At 39.2% G+C, this 15,683-nt stretch overlaps 1 protein-coding gene across 2 annotated transcripts in view; it reads right to left on the reverse strand.

The window, feature by feature from the left end:
- Nucleotides 1-15,683, reverse strand: part of NCOA3 (nuclear receptor coactivator 3) — a 59,566-nt gene that overhangs the window by 27,478 nt on the left and 16,405 nt on the right. For both annotated transcript variants that reach the window (XM_017735349.1, XM_017735345.1), the window contains exon 3: nt 5,391-5,472. The gene's annotated coding sequence lies outside the window, so the exon portion shown is untranslated. The remainder of the gene's footprint in view (nt 1-5,390; nt 5,473-15,683) is intronic.

Below are 15,683 nucleotides of genomic sequence, written 5' to 3' on the forward strand. Positions count from 1 at the left end.
TGTGCAGGTTTTTTCCTCAAATTTGAAAAACATAGAATGGAATACAACTCCAGAATATGAACTCTACAAAGTAGTATTGCAGTAAAATAATTTAAAAATAACCTTATGAATAATTTGAATCTGGGAGACTAGAGCAGCATTTGCACTCATTTGGTCTGGCCAAACACTGCAGAGGACCATTCTAAGAGAACTCTCAACTGGCAGGGCAACCTAGACACATATTCTTGGTTCTGTTTTACAGACCCAAATGATACTAAAACAGCCTGAATTAGGGATGAAAAAAAACCCTTCCCGGTGAGCGAAAACACTACACCAAATATGCTACAGCAAAATTATGTCATATGTCCACAGTAAATCAGACTTCAAGTTACTACCACTACAAATAAAACAGGATATATAAATTCTATAATCCACAAAGTCATACATTGTGATTCTTGAGGTGCGCAGGGCCAGGCATAGGACTCAATGATCTTGATGGGTCCCTTTCAATTCAGCACATTCTATGATTCTATGATCTATGACATTTAAATGAAAAAATGAAATACGTCCGTCTTTTTCAATAATACTTGGTCTTTTTTTTTTGCTAATGACAGTCCAAACTCTTAGATATTCAAAGCTGACCATTCAACTCTATTGTCCCTACTCTAAACCCACATGCTCCTCTTCTAAATACAGAGGTATCAGTCAACTGCTTAACATCTTAATTTCAAAACATATTTTAACATTGTGCTCTGTTTTGCTTCACATGAAATAGTTTAAGTTACTAGGGTGCTTGTATCAAAGCACAGCCATGCACTACACGCTTGGCATTTGGGGCCATGCAGTCAGCTTCCCTATCAGATCGTACCACACCAGTACAATTTTCAACATGTAAGCATACAATTTCCTGCCTAAAGCCTGTTCAACCGAAACCCAAGAGTGCGCAAACAAAAACATCATATTCAGCATGTTTTGATCTCAATGAGCTCAACATATTGACCTTCGACCGATTTCCCCACCCTCTGGATGAGCTACAAAGATAATCAATTCACATCATATAGAAACTTAGCATCCAACAAAGCCTGGCTACCAAATCTAAGTTTACATATGGTACGTTTTTTGATCCCATTTTTAAAACGCATAAAGAAAGACCATTACATTACAGTCTGGATGAGGTGGCTAAGTGACAAACCATATTGTTACCTGTGGCACAGACAACAACAAGATAACAGACACCTAAACCTACACTGTGTTCAGGTTAAAAATATACATATATATATATACAATGTGCCCGATATGGTAAACACAATGGTTACTTTTTAAAAGAAGACTTAAAAAGGGTAGCATTTACAATCTTCCTTAAATGTTTCAGAGATAATGAATGTGCCTCTTTAAAAAAGAACCCAAATACAACACACTTTAAATTACAGTGCATAAGACCAATGTATTTTTAAACCTCTGAGGGAGGGGCAAAACGCAGCAGACAAAAAATGCCACTGAACCTTTCTACAGCTTTGCGAATCTGAGACTGCAATGTAACAAACTATTGAAACAGATACTCATGTACACTGAGTAAATAAAGAGGTTTTTGTGTACTGTAAGTAGTTTATACTAAGAAGTCTTTCATTACCTTTTAAGATGAAAGCACCTATACTTATATTATGAAGCAAACAGGAAATTATATTAATTGTATTGATACACCACTGTGCTAATCCAGCACTCCCTCCATCAGTACAGTAACTAATAAAATACTATTCCAAAACATAGGCATTTGATCATTCTCTACTCTTTCTCCCTCCCACATTCCTCCCACAGACAAAAAAAGTGATTTACTAGGTAATAAATGACTCAGAGAAGTCACTGAATCAGGACTTTCAGTTGAAAAAAAAAAGTGCCATCTATAATGCCAGTGAAGCACACCTTGTTGCAACATGTTAATTATTCTTAACTCCACGTACATTCATTTTATATTATACATTCCATCTTAGGGAGACTAATTTTTCAGACCTTGTCAGGTTTAATACCAAATCCCCTGCAGTGTTTATGTGCAGTAAACACCATGCACTCCTGGGCTATTTTTCAGACATGACAATTAACTTGAGCCTTTTTCACTTTGCATATATTAATATGACAGAACATTTTTAGTTAAGGTATGGTCAAAGGTGGAAGATGCTTGGCGTTTGTCTCCCGTTCCTCCGATAAATAACGCATGTGATCTATTTTTGGAATGTCATTACTTGTTAATTTGTTTCCTACACATCCCTGTTTGCTAGTCAGGGCAACACATAAAGGACCACGTTTACAGCAAACAAAATGTATGAAAGAGAAAAGCAGGGCCCTGGTGAACACATTTATAAAAAGAACTATTTTTTACCCTTATGCCTTCACCGCACACTGCCAAACGCTTGTAAGAATTTGTCACTTGTCCGCTTCCAAACAAAGCACTGTGGTGAAGTGGTCACTGCATCTCATCACAGCTCCAAAGACATGTGAGCCACATTCTAGCCTCAGAACAGCTGCGGTTCTCAGAAGCCAGCTGTGAACAGGTAGTAGCTTATCTGTCTAGAGGTGTTTGCTCAGGATATAGCTTTCGTAAGGAAGAGGCAGTTGGGCATGATGCAGCCATGCCACTTATTTGCACGATCCCTGCAGTGAGAATTCGTAGGCTCAAACACAGCAGGCCAGAAAGATATTGAAGGTGGTCTTCAATCTTGACTAATTTCCAAGACACTGTGCTGGAAGAGGTAATTAGGGCTTTCATTATAGCCGATGGCTTCAGTTGAGCGGCTTTAGAATACATTTAGAGTATTTTTAACATAGGTAAGTCACTAAAGACCGGTATCTAAAAGAAGGTAGTAAATAGTTATTTTAAAAAAAAACAACTTAAAATTTACTGAATATATACATATATAGAAACAGAAAAATCTCTAGCTCAAATACCAGAAAGAAAGAAACAGGATGTGATGTCTGGGTTACAATAGTGGGACTTCTAACTACGTAACTGGTAGGAAACAACAGCCTACTACTATATTCTGTAAGAACATGCTCACAATAATTTCAGTCCCTCTTCCTAAATACTGGAAGGCAGTTCTAAAAAATATAGCATTCCATGCTACCAAGCCTCAAGTACTGGACAGAAGCATTGATCACCCCCTGAAAAAAAAAGTGGCAGAAACTGGGCAGCATGCAGTCATGAATTTGAACCCAGCTGAAATACACAATACTTTCAAGGGCACATGTATTTGATGGAACAGAATTCAACATGACAAACAATAATGAGAAGCACCTTAAATAATTTAGCTAAATGTTTAATTTAATCTCACCATCCTATAAAACAACTAGAAACTATGCTGCATCAACAGATTTTTTTACCTTTTGAGTGATGGGAAGAAAGTAGCCACACATAGAAGGATGTTGGTACAAGACAGTTCAGACATGTAGTGTGAAACAGAATAGTTTCCTGTTTCTGTAAAAGCTTGCTTTTTCCGTACATAAATAACCTATCTCAAGACCATGTAAAAGAGAAATCTATTTGCTTACAGTAAAATAATTTTTAATGAATGGAAGACCACTGCTACTGCTTGCTCAACTAAACCATTTGTGTATCTGTGCAAATAATATGGTCCACAAGCAAATACAAATTGTCTACCATGACACCTCAATGTACGGAATCAAGAGACGAAACACATGCGGTGCTCCACATACTTCAAAGAAATCTACATCTATCCTAAGAACTAAAATCTAAATTCACTCTTCGTCAACCATCTTCTGCCATGTTTTGCCACAGATTTCCAGTATATACAAATACTGCCAGCTAAATCTTCCATTCACTCAAGCAGAATAATTTAAAAATTATTTGTGACCTAAATTTCGTTTTGTAGAGCACATGCCAATTTGCCTGAGAAAGGAATCAAAGGAGGACCGGTCATTACAGTTTCATGTGAGAGAAGAACCCAGAAGAGTGTACACATCTGTGACATCTCAATATGAATAGAGACAATAGGAGCCTTATACAGCTATAATGGAGGGTGTGGGGGAGGATGGCTTGCAAGCCTTTTTTGTTTGTAACACAAAGATGTGAATAATTTTGCAAAATGCAGTTAGGAAGCCTTATGTGCCATAACTAAATTAGTCTATTTCTTGCTGGATTTCTCTGCTGAATTCAATTTTTAGATGAATCAGACAGCAGTCATGAAACAAACTCAAACACAGAAACAAGAAAAGAAAACATGAGTCTTTGCAGGAGGAGAAGAAAAAGGAACCAGATGTGTATGATGGAGACATTTTATAAAAACAATCAAAAAAAGGGCAAATCCATGCAACAAATAATGCCTAGCATTTCTATGGACTGCAAAAAACCTTATTGCCGGGACATCAGAAAAGGTAGATAAGACCCTTATAAAAGTACTGGAATAAAGGCAGCAGAAAACAAAAAAATATCAAATTCTTACTATAACTTACCAGATGTAGACTTTCTAAATTTCATTCAAAATTCGGCATAGTATTTAGGGATCTTTATAAGACCAACAAGACTACTAGTCAGAATAAAATTGATTGGCTTTGAATACCTCTACTGTAAGTTCAAACAGGCCTTTCAAAGCTTAAGCTCATTTTTAACATGATTTTTTTTTAATAGGAAAATGCAGTGACACACTAAAAAGACCAAGTAGTAGAATCAACACAAATTCAAAGCTAGTACAAAGCTATTTGTTTCTACTTCAGCAGAAATCAGTAAGGAAAGCCACTGTTTACTGTCCCTGTGGCCTGAGAGATTAAGAAACCTGAGCCTGTAACAGAAGCTAGAAATAACCTGATTATCCAGGCACATCAACCCACCCTAACCTACAAACATTTACACAGATAATGCAACCTACAGAGATTATAAATGCATAAAGTCCTTTCAGCTATAGCACCCAATCCTCGTATTTATCACGTTTTTCAAGGAAGTGCAGGAGGTGAAATGCAACTTGCAGCAGGAGGTCTGCTTCATCAAGATCACACCACTTTTGTGTCAGAAGAACACTATTCTTTCTACATACTGGTTTGTACATTAAAAGAGAAAAAAAATTTCTCAGATACTGATTCCTGAAAAACAAGACTGTGTGTATGTACACATATCCTTAAAGGAATTCACATGTCTACAGCTTAAAATTTTTTGTGTCTATTCATGGTGCATCCTGAAGGTATTGCAAGAGAACTTACAAAATTATTATACTAGCAGAGGAGGTAAAAAAATGAATAGATTGATTTTATTTTAAACTGTCTTTCAGTAAGTTGTTGCTATAAACATGCTCTTCAAAAAGGCATTTGAAATCCAGAAACCCAAGCCATTATTGCTGCAGAAGACCAAGAGTTCACTCATCACTGAAAAGCTGCACCAAGGATGTGGACAGGACAGTTTTGAGACAAACCTGAGGAAGAAGCCAAGAAAAAGCCACTTATTGCATCCCACGATGAAACCATCGCACTGCAGGCAGTAAGTTTCACCACCAGCTGAAACAGATATAAAAGCAGAAAAGACAGATACAATGGTAATGTTTCAAAACCAAACAAAAATCTGGAGTCCAACTACTACCTGTCTACTCTTTTTCAGCATCATTTATGCCAGCATGAGAGTGAGGAGCTGATCTAGGGGGAAGTGCCAAGCCTTAATAAACCAGCAGAAGTTTGAAGCATGCAATAGTAGTCCTGACGAGCTTTGAAACATACAGTAGTTTTCCAAACTGAGAGGCTGTGCTCTAGAATTTCCTCTAAATCACCTTTCCATCCTTCTGCTTAGAAGAAAGCAGATAAAAAACTGCTTTCTAGATAGAAAACTGCTTACTCTAGATAGAGAAAAATAGAGATGAAAACACCACAGCATGAACTTCTCTTTAAATTTCTTGTTCACTGCAAATGTTCTTGTTCACTTGTGCAGAAACCTTGGTGGGGGAAGAAAATTTTAAAATGGCAGCTACAAAGTAGCTAGCAAGACTCCACTGTGGCATACGGGGAGAGGACACCAACACCAAGATTTACTCTCAATAAACACACAGAATAAAACAGTATAGAAGGCCAACACTGATTTTCAGTTTGTGAGTGCTCATTTAATGCTTTTTGGTTACAAAATGTCTCCGCAGTATCTGTGATAACCTTCTTTCCAGCCACATTCATTACAGGAAATGGTTACACTAGTGACATTTCATTATCAGCAGTTAGCTCTCAATAATAGTCTTTACAAACACTCCCCCCAGTGGGGTCCTTCGAAGTTAAAGGATTTACAAAACTAATGAAACTTGTGCTTCTGTAGCTTCAGTGTCAGTGTTCATTTTTTTGCCAGTTTCCCACCCTCCTGCTGGCATGTGCAGCAACAATTTTAGAGTTTATGGATTTCTGCCACTAAAAGGCATGTACACACAGTGTTACCACAATGCAATCATGCAACTGTTCAAGAGAGACACATTAAATGATGCTTCAGAAATAAGAGTTCAGAAGTGATTCCTAATTTCTGACAGTTGTTACTCTCCTTTAGAAGAGCACTTATTCCATTTTACTGTGACAGGCAACATGATGTGCAGCTTCACTGCAGTTCCACTGTGAAGGCAGATGAACTGCCACGAAACAGACAATGAGAAGCAGACAGGACGTACACAGGCACAGGGAGGACAGAACAAAGAATCACAGGGAGTGGGGAAAAAGACACCATATAATAGCTGCTGCTTAGGAACACCAGCTGGAACAAACAGGGAGGCCACAAACTATCATTACAAGTGCATGTTTCTTTTGCAGTTGCAAGGAGAATTGCACACAAGAGGCTGCAAAGGATCTGCTATTAATCATTTAATATTCATTGTTCCCTCGATGTTGCTGGCAATGCTTCTGGAGACTCCCTCAATTCCCAGAAAAAGCTGCATCAAGAACAGCAACACTACAAGAACAGCCCACACCTAACAGCCACAATTTTGTCCTACTGTATTAATGCTGCTGTAAACACGTCTTAACCACTCAACTGTTTACAGACTGAATTTTTTAAAAGTCCAAATCACAGCAGTTGTGGGTTCCTCCCCAGCTAAATCTCTAATTAGGAAAATGAACATGCTATATAAATCTGATGAAACTATTTGCAAGAACAAGACACGAGAGATATGAAAACCACAGACTGAAGTAGTCAGGCATCAGGTTTCTTTGTTGAGGAAGAGTTTTGAATGGTATCTCTAGGTAAGGTGCTGAGTGACTGCCTGATTAAGTGGCACTTAACATTCAGTAAATTTAATGTTACAGCAAGAACAGGAGGCTGATATCTGTGCCTACGAGCTAGTGAGGGAGGAAATGGAAGCTGATGTAGTAAAGTAATCAAGTTAGCTATTCTTTTGTCAGTGAAAAGACACATTTAAGGAGAAAGAAACGTGGAATAATGAAATGTCGTGTTCGTATTTCACTGAAAATGTAATGCTGCTATAATATGACTGCTTTGGCAAAGCTACACAGGGAAGACAAATTTTCTCGGCCACAGATGTTGCAGGTTTGTGATAAAATCTGCATAGTGTGAAAATGGCACACACTTTAATTAGGTCCAGAATTTGCTAGAGTCGCACACCCTAAATAAAAATTCGTAACATTGGCTTCTCTGGGCCCCTGACACTTTGCAAGCTGGCAGTGAAGTTCAGCTGGCACTACTTGTCTCCCCGACTGAGGTGTTTGGGGTTTTCTTGTTTACGGAAGATGCAGAAAAGTAGTTAGTTAGGTAAATATGTATTTAATTCACGGACGTATGAACTAAGTAGTAATACTGAGACATTTCTACGTTGGATTTCAGTAAGAAGACACCACTTCAATCTTTTAAAAAGCTCAACACGTGTATTAAGCAACTGAGCTCGCTGAAACCAGCGTACGGGGTGACTCATCCTCCCTTCACCACTTTCTACTTAGCCCCGATCGTCAGCATCAATTTGCAGGTTGCTTTTTGTTGGGTTGTTTTTTCTTCAACCATACAGAAACATGTCGGAAACTGAAAAACGGCCTCGTACTTGTTTAGCGATATGAGTTTTAGAAGATAGCTGGTACTAGCTGTTAAAGGCATATTCCAGCTTTGCCGTTAGCAGCACACAAGCACTTGTTCTCGTCCTCCTCCTCCCTCGAAGAAGCTGCATGCAGCACAGCACGATCACAGAGAAAAAATACAGGAAGGGGGGGAACCCAACCCTCTGCTCTTGGCAAGGGGAAGGCGTTCCACAAGAACTGCTACAGGGTCAAAAGTTTACCGTGGTTTCAATTTCACCTTTTTGCAACCAATGAGCGCGCGGCGGCTCCAGACAGAACCGCGGGCGGCAGCGGGCCTTAACTCCTTGCGGTCCGGCCCGCCCCCGCCAGGGGGCGGACAGGGAGGGGAGACCACTTTCTACTTAGCCCCGATCGTCAGCATCAATTTGCAGGTTGCTTTTTGTTGGGTTGTTTTTTCTTCAACCATACAGAAACATGTCGGAAACTGAAAAACGGCCTCGTACTTGTTTAGCGATATGAGTTTTAGAAGATAGCTGGTACTAGCTGTTAAAGGCATATTCCAGCTTTGCCGTTAGCAGCACACAAGCACTTGTTCTCGTCCTCCTCCTCCCTCGAAGAAGCTGCATGCAGCACAGCACGATCACAGAGAAAAAATACAGGAAGGGGGGGAACCCAACCCTCTGCTCTTGGCAAGGGGAAGGCGTTCCACAAGAACTGCTACAGGGTCAAAAGTTTACCGTGGTTTCAATTTCACCTTTTTGCAACCAATGAGCGCGCGGCGGCTCCAGACAGAACCGCGGGCGGCAGCGGCCCTTAACTCCTTGCGGTCCGGCCCGCCCCCGCCAGGGAGCGGACAGTGAGAGAGAAGGGCCTCTCTCCTCCCTTTCCCCTCTCTTCGAACGAGCAGCAGAACGCCCAGCAGCCTCCTCCGGACCGAGCATTGCTTTCAGCATGGAAATAAAAGGAAAGGGGAGCCGTCGTTAGCAGTATGGCAGCGAGGCAGAAGTTAAGACCTGCACAAGTAGGGCCCCTTTCCCCCGCTGTAGCTGAAAACCATGGCAGTAACCGAAGGGGTAGAACTGATACTAGGCATTATCAAAGCATCACAACTCTGGAGATGTTACAGCTATGAGCTGCCTGTTTGTGCTGGCAAACAAGAAAGTCTGACCTTGAGAAAGGGGAGGGAGAGCACCAGCACAAAACTCTCAGAAAAGATTCTGAATGCGCAGTCCAGAGCTGCAGTAATTTACTTTGTTTCACCTCAAAAGGAGGAATCCACGGTGCTGTGGCTTAAGGCCGGGCAGCCCAGGAAGTACTGCTGCCCAGTCCCTAGAGTACCAGTAATAATAGCCTGCTTCTAGATGTTGACTAGAAAACAGGACATCTTCTACTCCATGAAGGATGGAAATAGAATTCATGGCTCCTGGCACAAAAATCCTCAGGTTTTCAGTGTCTTGCAAAGGAAAACAAGTAATGCATAGCCACAAAAGTAAAAAATGGTCTGGACATGAGATTTATAATAGATTGGCTTGGTTTAGCACTGAAAAAGACAAGATGCACTTTTACTCCACTCATGTTATTACAGAACTAGAGCATGAACACAGAACAGGCTTCTTGGTCCACTGTGTCATCACTAACAATGCAGTTTTCACCTCAGGAACTACAGACTCAGTGAGTCAGTCCATGGTGGGGTACCTCAGAATCTGTGCTGCCACCAGATTTTTCTCTGGGAGACTGGTGAAAATGTTGATGACAGCAAATCTGAACGGCACCATCTACGATTCTGTTTTGGCATCCGTTTGAACTTGAAAAAAGTCAATGTCCAACTACACTTAAGCAAGGAGAGCAACAGATTTATCACCCCTTTATTGGTCTTGCAGACTACAAGGAAAAGAGGGCTAAAGGACGTGTGAAGATGCGGAGAGAGTTCTCAGTTCAGTGTAGCAATGGACAATATAATACATCATGAACGGAAGTATATAAAGCATGTAGTTCAGGCAAAATCTGTATCATTGTAACCTAAGAGTATGATTCAACTCAGCAGAAAGGGGTAGGCTTACTTAGAGATCTTAGCAGCTCTGATTTGATACCAAGTAGAATGGCAAGTCATTGCATACATTTGCAGAGTAAGACACATGGAACTAACCATTCCAAAGCAGGAGGCAGTCAAATCAGGAAACACTTGGAGGCATGTATGTTGGCGTAGTCTGATCTCTAACACAGTGCAGAAAGGATGACAAGAATCTGAACATACTGTGAAGAGGTAAAATGAGTAAATATGCCATCCACATGCAGAAAAGGTTCATGGTAAGGATGCCGGTGAAAATACAACTCAGTTTTCCAAACCCTGAAGCCAAGGTAGATTGTTCAAGATAATGCACATGACAACGTAAGGGGGGAAAAAACCACTGTTTTTCAGTTGGCAGCTATTACTAATTTGCCATCGAGACACAGTTTCAAAATCAGTAAATTATCTAGAACCTTAAAGGCTTTCAGTGCACTTTGCAATGGTGAAAGATACTCTGGTCTCAGACCTCTATACAGGTCCAGAAAAAGGATAAAGACTCTTACAAAACATCTATGCCAGCTGAAAACACTGCCAATCAAACTTTTGTAAATCATTCTTTTGCAAATCATACTTCTGCAACTCAATTCACAAAATAGTTTTAGGCAATAAGATAATAATGCAAAACCTCCTTAAAACCTGCCTCAGGAATAGTCAGCCACTCCGTTTCAGAGCAGCCAAAGAAAAACAATTTCCACCTGGTGGGCAAGGTCAAACAGTGATTTCTTGAGCCGACATAGGTAGATTCCTTTCTTAATCTATGCAAATAGGCACAGCGGCAGCTTAATGCAGATACTATGAGGTTAAGTTTAGTGCCTTGAGATCTGCTAACAAAAGATGCAGGAAGTGATTAAAACATAAAGTCAGAAAGTTGAAGACATCATAATCTTAGCTGACTGAGTTAATGCCCTACTACCAAGCTTTTCTACTGTAGTTCAAAAATGGAAAGACACCAAAGAAAATGCTATCAAATAATGCTGTATATTCACAGCTTAGCTAGGTTAAAATACAGTTTTGCCAATACCAATTTAAGACTTAATTACTTTTCTAAAAAGCTCTCGGTACATTCCTCTCAGTAAAAAGTGCAGTTTGGTTTTGTTGTTTTGCCTTCTCTAAATACCGTGTCATTTTAGAGAAATTCTTTTAAAGTAAGATATCATACATGAATTCCCTTTTTGTAAGAGGGCCTCCTTTTAAAAGAAAATGGATACTATAAAATTTTATATCAAGTCAGCATGTTACCAAGAAGCTTTTCTGTGTTTTCTGAATTTGATTAATACAAGCCAAGGTCACTTCCTGAAAGAAAGATGCCTACTACTGCAGCTGCAAGCAAACTAGACTCAAAAAGTTGGGGGATGGGAAGGCAATACCGGCAATTGCTAGCACTGTCTCCAAAAATATACCAGTTACAAAACTTGAGTAAAATTTGGAATTTTTTACTTCATCACTACATAAGTAACCTAATAACTGAAGTCTGAGTCTGTATAATTACTGTTCCAAGCAAACAAGATTCACAATGATGCACCAGCTAGCCTGCAAAAAAATGGCTAATTCTGAGGACCCTTTACTAAACTGTATGCAATTTACTCAAAAATGTACTTTTTTTTTTTTAATACTATCTATGTTTTATCATGCAGTTCATGAAGCTGATAAGAGACTGACTGCCCTTGAATTAACAGCATGTCTCAGTCCTACTGAGACTGTGAGACTCCACCCAATCCAGTGTCCTATTCTGAAGTCATTTAGGAAAAACACATTTTGGGAAAGCATGCAAGTTCTTTACAGATGTCTACAGCATGCATTTTTCCAGTTTCTGAAGACTGTACCTAGCTCACGAAAACAATTAGAAATAAGCTGTGTTCACCTGTTATGTGTAAAGATATTTTTAGCCCTGTAAGGGTATTTTAAAGTAAGTCGTTTTTAAAATGTGCTACATTTGCATTATGCATGAGGCCAATCAGATGTAGTTTTCCCTTCCCTGTTAACACAACAGGTCATGAAAATGAGACCCTACCAAACAGAAATAGTATTACTTTTGCTCTTTCTACAATTTGGAGTACCACATTGGCAGCAGGGTAAAAGGAATCTATTACTGAAAAACATTTAAAACCATAGATCAACAGACATTTCCACAAGGACATCAGGGGACACACAGACATACACACACTCACCTTTAATTTAATATACTTCATCTTTAATAAAACAGCCTTGATACACCCATCATTGCAACAGATGTTTCATACCAGGCTGAAATTAGGATGATCTCCTGAATGAAAGTTAATTTTGACAAATTGGTGCAGCAAAAAGAAAGGAGCCTTGCTGGTTTTGGGTGGACATCTTTGCCTAAAATAGAAAAATAAACTACAGCATATCGGTGCATGTGCAGGCACGACTACATCTGTGGTTAAGGATGCCTAACATTTTCCATCACAGCAGCCTGTTCTAATTCTTTAATGCCTGTCTCTGACACGCGCCTCAGAACTACTTTTTGGTTCAGACATTTAAAAAATGAGTGGAGAATTCTGTTGAACAAAGCGTAACCTTTTACTTAAGCCAAGAAGTTAAAGCTTTGGAAGAGAAACTGATCGAATGTCTAAGCAAACTGAACTTCATCTTGTTGCTCCAGTGAAGATCTCTGTATAGCTGGTAAGTGCCATATTTGAAGTACTTGAACATGCTTAGTTTTGGTTTAAACCAGTTGCCAAGATCCTCAAGTATTTCATCTAACCAAGTTTGCTTTGTTGCTGCACAGCTTCTCCATGATAACAAGACAGAACATGCTTTATCACTACATTACCAAAACCAAGAGCAACTTCTCTATAAACCTGCCAGCTACAAAGCAGTTAAAAGTCCCTGGCTGCACAGTAGTTAATGAACAGGGACATTTTTCTAGGTTATACTGCCACACCCATACACAGCATCCACAAAGCATGAGGCAGCAGCAGGATCAAGGGCTTAGCAAAGGCCACACTTCCCTCCAAGATTTCATTTGAAATGGTAGCTGGAGGTCTCAGCCAACAGCACTAAAACCCCACTTTCCTGCCCCTCCAGTGAGCAACCCCTGTAGAAGGCGCACTCAGTTCAGTGACCAGGGTGGCATCCTGCTCGATGACTACCTCACTGGCAAACAGAGTAGAAATTTCCTTATGGCAAATTATACTTCTTTTCCATAAGCTTTTTAAAGACATACAGAACCTTACACTGAAAATACTAAGGATGTGAGCTCATTCAAAAAACTTCAAAAAGTATTGTCAGCTCCACCTCTCAACACTTCTTTAACCCTTTCCACACATTCTTACTTTAAGCAGATTGCTGAAATAGTGCACTGCACAGATGACACAACAGACGAATAAGACTACAGTAGTCTTTTCTGTGAACTGATGGGGGCCAATCCCACAGAGAGTCTCATAAGCAGTTACACAGCAATGACTTCCAATCTACCACACAGTAATAGATAATCATCTCATAAATGGAGATCTGAAGTCTGTCGAGGACCTGTATCTTAACTTGGCCTTTGCCCAGCATGGGTACTTAGGGAGTTCCAATGACATTCAAATTAGGACACACAGTTTTTTTCTAATGAAGAGTAAACAACATGGATACATACTGTCTTGATTAGGACAGATCCCAACTTCTGATTAAGAACATCCTTTTAGAGGAGACTTTAAACTGGCATTTAATCACTGATTTAACTGTTGGAATATATTTAGACCCATCAATATGTGTGGGCCCATGAGCATGAAAGAAATATACTCCATAAATCCCATTGCCTTGCCTTAGGCACATTTTGCTAGTTGGCAGATGCAGTACTTATGAACATTTATCCATGTGCTTGCACAAGAATTAAGTTACAGAATTAATGTAAAGCAAAGATATTATTTTACACTGGAAACGTTACAGTTTAGAAAACGTAGATTCATATTCTGAAAAAGTGTTTGAGTGCTGTGGGGAGAGGGTAGGGGGGAAGGCATCTATCCATTACAGGGTTTCAAATTGCATGAGTCTACTCAGACTCACACAAACTGGCTTTAAGAACAGTTAAGTGCCCGGTGTCTTAAGAGTGCTTTTGAGAATCCTACTTTGTATCTGTTTCCATCGTGCTGCTAAAATAGAGTAGTTTTTAAATTTATTGAAAAACACACATCCTCTGTTTTTAAGATCAGATCTTGGTATCCGCTGATCTAATAGTAATTAAAGGCCTGTTAATGAGTTTTTGACATAACTAGACTCTCAGATTTGAGAGTAGGAGATCAAAAACTACTAAAGCCAAAGTAAGCTGCTGAAGAAAGGAAATCAAAATAGTTCAAGTTTTCCATGCATAGCATCAGTGCTTATATATGATTTATTTAATTGAAAGGAATATGTACAGCTACTTAATACAAAGGTGACATTTCTAAACACCAATTTGTCCTTGAAATATGGAAATGTTTCAAGCTCAATGCTGTCATTAAAATCTGATTAAATTTGAGTATATGCAGGTACATTTTGTTTGGCTGCAAGAGGTATTCACTTAGTTCAACAAAAATGCTTACCATTCAAAATTTGAAGCAAGATCAGCTGTCTACCTATATTATACCAACAGATTTCAGCATTCCAATAATTAGGATCCCCTTTTCTCTATTTCTTTTTCATACACCTTACCATGCTTCATTCACAGTGAACAGAGCTTAGTAGAGTACCTTCAGTTATATTGAAAAATAAAGGCAGAACAGAATCACCCCCAAATCAGGTTAATTAATCTTTCCACAATACAGTCAGGTTATCTTGTTATATTTCAGATGTTACCTACCCACTGTGTACCAATGTTTGTAACACAGAGCATCCACTACAATTTACTGCTCAAAACAAAGGTGCAGCGGTATTGTGTACATCTCTGGTCAAATGAAATCTTAAGATTTAAGGGCTCAATTATTTAAAAATTAAGCAGAGTGAAGTAATAAAAAGGAAAAAGTCCCAAGGTTGGTATCTTTGTTCAGTGCTACATAAAACAGAGAAGTACCACCTAGAGAGGTATTAGAGACTGGAGAGTCCCAGAGTCTCCTCCGAGAACTACAAGAAAAGGGCAATAGGCAAGCTTTATTACCTGCAACAAGTTAAATTTCAGTTTTTAAATAGTTATTGAACACAGGAACCACTTTCAGACAGCCTACAGAATCCCTATCCTGAGAGACTTTTAATACTTGACGGAAAAAAACCTTGACCAACCAGCACTAACTTTGCTCATGGTATTTGAATTGATGCTAGCATAGTTATGCTATGAGTTTCAGTAAAACATTATCATCAGGGAATTATGTACTATAGCCCAGAGATAAACTCCTACCATTATAACAATAGGCCACTAAGACAGGAAAGTAACATTACAATTGATCCTACTTTGTTTAATCTTAAGATATATTACCACATTCTTTTTGGTTCTGAGTTAAGAGGTATGTTTTATTAATATCATGTACGCTTTAGATTTTTTATACATACATCAACAGTCCCATCTTTACTGGACACAAAGTATGTAATCCTGACCACAACATTCATTCCTACCACCAAGGATCTTTTTTCCCCTCCCATTTATGAGAAAAAACGGCATGCTTTTGAATAAGGCTCTCAGTGCCCTCTGGATTTTTTTTGTGGTCCAAACCTTTCTATTCTTTACGAGAAATTTCCA

Source organism: Corvus brachyrhynchos, unplaced genomic scaffold (genome assembly GCF_000691975.1).
Source record: "Corvus brachyrhynchos isolate BGI_N302 unplaced genomic scaffold, ASM69197v1 scaffold10, whole genome shotgun sequence".
NCBI lineage: Eukaryota > Metazoa > Chordata > Aves > Passeriformes > Corvidae > Corvus > Corvus brachyrhynchos.